This window comes from Miniopterus natalensis, chromosome 5, assembly GCF_054644295.1.
Source record: "Miniopterus natalensis isolate mMinNat1 chromosome 5, mMinNat1.hap1, whole genome shotgun sequence".
NCBI lineage: Eukaryota > Metazoa > Chordata > Mammalia > Chiroptera > Miniopteridae > Miniopterus > Miniopterus natalensis.
In genome coordinates, this window is record NC_142085.1 from 82,501,398 (window position 1) to 82,507,906 (window position 6,509).

Consider the following 6,509-nt stretch of genomic DNA (forward strand, 5'->3'; position numbering starts at 1 on the left):
TGGAAAGGAGGAATACAGGGTAATACTTTCCAGGGAGATTTCATTGCTTTCCTAGAAGTAAAGACATGCTGAGAAATCCCTGGGGGATCAGCGAGCTCCCTCAGCACGGACAAATCTCCTTAAGTAAGCGCTGGCTCTGTGGGGAGCCGCTGGCGAGCTGCCTGTCTGATTATTATAAGCAGGGACCTCTGCTGTGTCTCCCAGAACAACAATTAACTTTACCAGCAATTCGGCCTTAGGAAAACCCTTTTTGTTTTTAAATTCTCCCCCCCAGGATACGTTGTTGGTTTTTAAACTGATTTTAGAGAGAGGAAGGGGGAGAGAGAGGGACGCATTGATCAGTTGCCTCCCACGTGCACCCCAACCAGGGATCGAACCGAAAACCTGGGCATGTGCCCTGACTGGGAATTGAACCTGAAACCTTTCGAGCAAGGGACAATGCTGCAACCAACTGAGCGCCTGGTCAGAGCAGGAAAACTGTCATTTTTGAGTGTGAGCCACGAGAGGGTGTTCAAGTCTGAATCCTGGTGATGTACTTTGGACTTCCTGTCACTTCCCTAAAGTCACCTCCACATTCTTTCAGTGACCTTCCTGCTAGTGTTTCTGACCCTCCAAACGGACTTGCTCCTATCAGGAATAAGATTCCGTCTTCCAAGTATTGTCTTGATTTCTATGATAACCCCCCCTTCCCAAACAAAGAAATCACTTTACATCACGTAAACTCCAGCTCAAATTCACGTGGTGAACGGATCTGTTTGGGCGGGGCAGGCGCACCACCACCTCCTGGGAGTCCCCCGGGGCTGCCCTTCTGCTCGGCCTCGCTCCCCTGGGGGACGGTCCTGCTTTCAGCAACACTGTTCCTCACTGTACTGCAGAGCCGGGTAATTGGTGGCGATGTTCTATGAAACAGACGGGCGTCGAGCCAGCAGCGTCTTAGTTAAAAGGCAGTTTGATTCCATGAGGCTTGTTGAAACGCTTTACTCTCTGATTTAATTTTATTCCACTGGAACCTGGCGACGGCTCCCGGTTCTCACTCGGTTGTCATTTACGTGGGTACACTCTCTAGGAAATAGACAAGACCTCTTTCTTGGCCAGCCCCCAGATGAAGGGTTTGAGGTGAAGACACAGCAGCATCCACCGAGGGGCCTTGGGGGGTGAGGCCTCCGCTGCAGCAGGCAGGCAGGGGAACAGTCTCGCTGGTCGGTGGCGGGAGAGTAGGAAAGAACCGGGATTGCCCGGCGCCCCTGAAATGGGGCAAACGCTTGGCCTGAGGCTGTGAGGCTGTTTAACCTATTCCTTGCTGGCTGGACACCTGGATATACAATGATATAAGTGATGCACCAAATGAGGTATCCAGGCTGGAAAGCGAAGACAAAGAAGAATAAGAGTGTAGTTTTCTTAGAATAGTTTCCTTTAAGGAATATTCTAGGTCAGTGTTGTCTCAAAGCCTGGGCTCCTTAGCTCCTCAGAATGGCTTGTGTCCATTGTGACTTAGGAGAAGTGTGTTTGTTTCCCAAAGTCATTTAAGGAGATGTCTGGCATCTTCGTTTCCTGGGGCTGCTTTAACAGAGCATCACCAACTAGGGGGCTTGAAACAGCAGGAAGGGTTGTGTCAGTTCTGGGGCCTGGAAGTCTGACGTCCAGGTGTGGGCAGGCGTGTTGCCCCCGCAGTCAGCAGGGAAGAAGCCTTCCTGCCTCTCTAGCTTGTGGTGTCTGCTGGCACTCCCTGGCATTCCCTGACTGCAGACACATCGCTGTCATCCCTGCCTCCCACATCTCATGACTCTCTTTCTGTGTATCTACATGTCGGTATCTCTCCTTATAAGGACACCAGTCATTTTGGATTTGGGGCCCACTCTATTCTAATATGACCTTGTGTTAATTTACCTAATTACATCTGAAGAACCCTATTTCCAAATGAGATCACACCCTGAGGTGCTGTGGTTAGGGCTTCAACATACCTTTCTGGGAGGACCGTGGAACTTGTCTCCATGAGGAACAGCTCCTGCATTTTGGACGAGCCTGCCGCACGCCTGGCCCTGCCAAGCTCACAGATTTCTCTCTCAACTAGAACTCTGACTCTCTCTAAGTACAATCCTGCCATCTTGTGGCTGGGCCTGGTTTTTTTTTTTTTAAGTAAAATGAGAAAAGCCTTTGCCTCTGTGGAGACTGATGTTGCTTCAAAGCCCAAACCACCCAAGGCAGCCACTCCAGCTGCTCTCTGCCCTCCTGGGCCAACCCAGTGACGTTACGGTCTCTACACTGGTCTTCATAGGGCTAGACCGTGTGCTGTGGGTCTGCTCTCTTTCTTCTCACAACCATCTCTAACTCCACCAATGACATGAGGGAATCACACTTCCTGTGTTCTTTGTTCTACACTTACTTCCTTTTTAAGTCATTTTTTTCTTGTTGTGGCTAATGAACTCAACCTGTGAATATCAATGAGATCAGTGGCTTTCTAACCTCTTTAACCAAGATCTGCAGCAAGTTTTCTTTTGGTTTTGAACCAATACACTCCTATAGAAATATTTTTAACTCTGTTAGGTATCATCATGAAACAGTATTTACTCCTACAGAATGCCACACATTCTCTATTCTGTTCTATTCTGTTCTATTCTATTCTATTCTATTCTATTCTATTCTATTCTATTCTATTCTATTCTATTCTATTCTATTCTATTCTTCATTCTTTTCAAGTCTAGTCTAGGCTATTTCACTTTTAAATGTTGTTTACAACCACTGAATTGATTTCAACACCCATGAATGGGCTGCAACTTGCATTTTGAGAAAAGTGTCCCAGACTAAAGCAGAAATCTTTTGAACAGCCTCCCTGCTTCTATCCTACTTTCCTTTAATCTGTTTTCTACCCAGCAGCAAGAATATCTTTTGAAAACCTTAATTAGATCAGGTCTCTCAAGTGCTTAAAACCTTCCAGGGTGTTTTCTTTCACATACGATAAAAACCACTCCTTATCAGGGCCTTTACACTTCAACATGGATGGGGCCCTTTCCAGCCTTGTCTCTTTCCACACTCACCCTGGGTTACTCCTCTCCAGCTCAGTGGCTTCTTTCTGTTTTGCAAACATCTAATCCTAACCATTGACTTATTTGATGCTTTTTGTCTCAGTCCCAAAATCATCTCCTCAGAGGCCTACCCTGCCCCCGGATCCCTGCCCCATCGCTGCTTATCAGTTTTCCCTATTTCACGTTCCTCCTAGTACTTAGTATCCTCTGAAGGTATTGTTGGCTTGCTTGTCTGCTTTCTGACTCAAGAGGATACAAGCTCTCAGGAGGGGACTGCTGTAGATGTCTCATCTCAGTTGCAAACACACTTGCAGGATGTTAGGAAAACAGAAGTCCACACAGGCCTTTATCGGGGAGCTCTTGGGGCCCACACTGTGGAAGGGGGAGAGAAGCAGGACTGGGCAGAGGGAGCCACGGGGCCTGATGCCATCATAGCAGACACCTCAGCCCCACCCTACAAGGAATTCTAAAGATGGGATGACTCTGCAGAACTGCCCAGATTTGGGCTAGAGGCCCAGGCCTTTGGATTTCTTTGTGGTCGATAATCGGATGCTGGCTGCCCCAGCATGGGGGTGTGAGGTTGGGCAAGACCCGCTGGGAGTGACAGCTGGGCTGAGTGCTGGCAGCAGTCCCAGGGCTCTCAAAGGGAAGTCATCATACCCTCCTCGATGGGCCTTCCCCACGCCCAGCCCAGCGAGGAGGACAGTACCCAGTACCGGTGCTCAGCAGTGGTCTCTCTTTGGGGGCTGCTGTTCTCTGACCTCTCGTCCCCCACTTTAGCTCCCCACTCAGGTTCCCATGACCAGCCTCAATGTCACTTTGCTCTGATTACTTGATTCTTTCCTGGGTGTCAGTGCCTTCCCGTGGATAGGATCCCATTCCCAGCTGCTCCAAAACTTTTTTTTTTAAATAATTTTTTTTATATCTTTATTGATTTTAGAGAGAGGAAAGGAGAGGGAGAGAGAGAGACAGAAACATCAATGATGAGAGAGTCATTGATCGAGCCCACAACCTGGGCATGTGCCCTGACCGGGAATCGAACCCTGGTCGCCTGGATCCTAGTTCGATGCTCAACCGCTGAGCCACGCCCAGCCGGGCCCAAAACTTTTGAAATTAGGATCAGACACCCCCACCACCTTCTTTGGGCCACATTCTAGGATTCCTTGCCCAGCACCCAAAGTTGAACAGCCCTTCTCCATTTGCAACAGTGAGGAGAGGCCTCAACAACCCAGGTCTCCTGTGGCCAGCAGGTGTCGTCACCCACCTCAGGGCAAAAGGAACACAGAGCATTTTGATAAAATGCCTTTGGCTTAAGCACTTGATGGAACACTTGCTAAATGAGCACTTGATAGAAATGCTCGTGTGAGTCATTAGAGCTGAGTCACCTCACTCAGCACCCAGGTATCTCTTTCCTGGGAAGTCCTCCTTCACCTCAGTTGACTCCCTGCAAACACACTTGCAGGATGTTAGGGAGGCACGAACAAATGGTGCATATTAGATTTAACATCAGCAGGGAAACTTAAAAGTCACATGTGTGTCTTGGGAAGTGTGTTTTCTAGAACAGTGCTTTCACCTTGTGGTCTGTAGCCGGCCGGTCCACTCCCCATGGTTACCAGGCCCAAAATGACATAATATGGAACATACACTTGAATATAAATTCAGGTACATCAACCACATCACTACACACTTGTCTAGGTGTCTATTTTTCAGTTATTAAAACAGCACATGCCAAGCCATGAAAAGGAATGACATTTTGATACAAGTTAAAACATGGATGGGCCTTGAAGATGTTTTGCCGAGTGAACTAAGCCATTCATAACAGGACAAATATTGTATGATTCCGCTTATATAAAGCCCAGACTAGGCCGAATCATAGAGTCGGGAAGTAGACTAGAGGTTACCAGGGCTGGGAGAAGGGGGAGTGGAAATGAAATGATTAAATAGCCAAGGACCCTGAAGTAAGTAACAAACATTATAATAATAAATGACTTAAAAGTGTCTCATACCATACAGAGACCCGCTTCATCTCGCACCTACTTATCTCATCCTTAGCTGGCTCCCTGCACCCCCAGCTTCTGCCTCCATCCCAGTCCCCACCGGTGCCAGCTCCGTCCAGAGCACATACCTTGCCCACACTCTGCGTTCTGCCCGAAAAGGTTCTTTCCTCTTTTCTTTCCTTAATTGGCTCCTACTCATAGTTCCAACCTCAGCTCAACCATTCCTTCCTCTGGGAACCTCTGGTCTCACCAGCAAGACCACACCACACTCTATTCTGCTCCCTAACAGTTCTTATGGAAGATGAGCTGTGACATTAATTTGTGAGAGCAGAAGGTCATGTGTCATCTGTTTTTCCCACTGTTTTATTTCTAGCACATAATGCAATGCCTTTTACGTTGATCCTAAAAAATATATGTTGAGTGAATGAGCGGATGGCTGGGTGAGTGAGGGAACAAATGATCACCTGACTTTCCTTCTCTGCCTTGAGCCAAGCAATCCCAGATGAGTCTTTCTTTTCCCATTGCAAGTTGCCAAATACTATGAAAAGCATGCACCCAAACACAGTTGTCCTTATATTTCTCTTCCCTATTGGTGGTTTCAGAATTCCCCTAAAGACTTGATTTGCTGGGCATGTGACCTGAAATCCAGGAGATTCAAGCAACACCTTAATCGGCCAACCAGCCACTGCACACCATGGGCTGTTGGTGCTCCATCCTGAGATTGAGGGGCTGCCAATGCCTGCACCCACCAGTGCACCGTAATCAATTCACATCCCCCCACTTCCACTAGGTTTAGTCTCTTTCCTGGCACTAGCTGGGTTCTGTGGTTAGAGGAACAGAAAATCACTTTGATCAATTGAGGGTATAGAGCCCTTTGGGCTGAAACTGAGCCAGACCTGGGACCTGCCAGGGACTGAGGCATTCATAGCCAGTGGCCCCTCACTGTCCTTCCTCAGGGCCTATAAACTGTTGTTTCCTTCCAGGTCTTGCCTCTCTTGCTGCTGAGTGGCTTCTTTGTTCTGTACTTTTAGTGGGATGAAATGATGAGCTGGCCACAGCACGGCCTGCTGTGTGTCAGAAGGACAGGCTGCCTTCGGTTAGATGTGGGGTCAGATCAAATGGGACTAGCCACGGTCACCTCTGATGTCCTTTTAGGGGATCATGGGAGGAAATTCCCTTAGAAGAGCTATAGGCACAGCAGGTGGTGCCACCACGAAGACAATATCTCTTATGGTGTCCAGGTTCTCCAGAATAAACTTTGTCTACAACCTCACATGGTCCTCTGGAGTTAGACCCAGTATAACGTATATTAAAAAAATAGTCTGTCATTAAAAAAAAGTTAAAATATACAATAAAATAAAACAAAAACATTAAAGGGGCTATTAAAAGAAATAACATATTTATTTAATTTTTTGAATAGACAATGATTTATAATAGTTAAAAATTTAAAAAATTATGGAATAGTATATAGTAAAAATTCTCTCTCCTG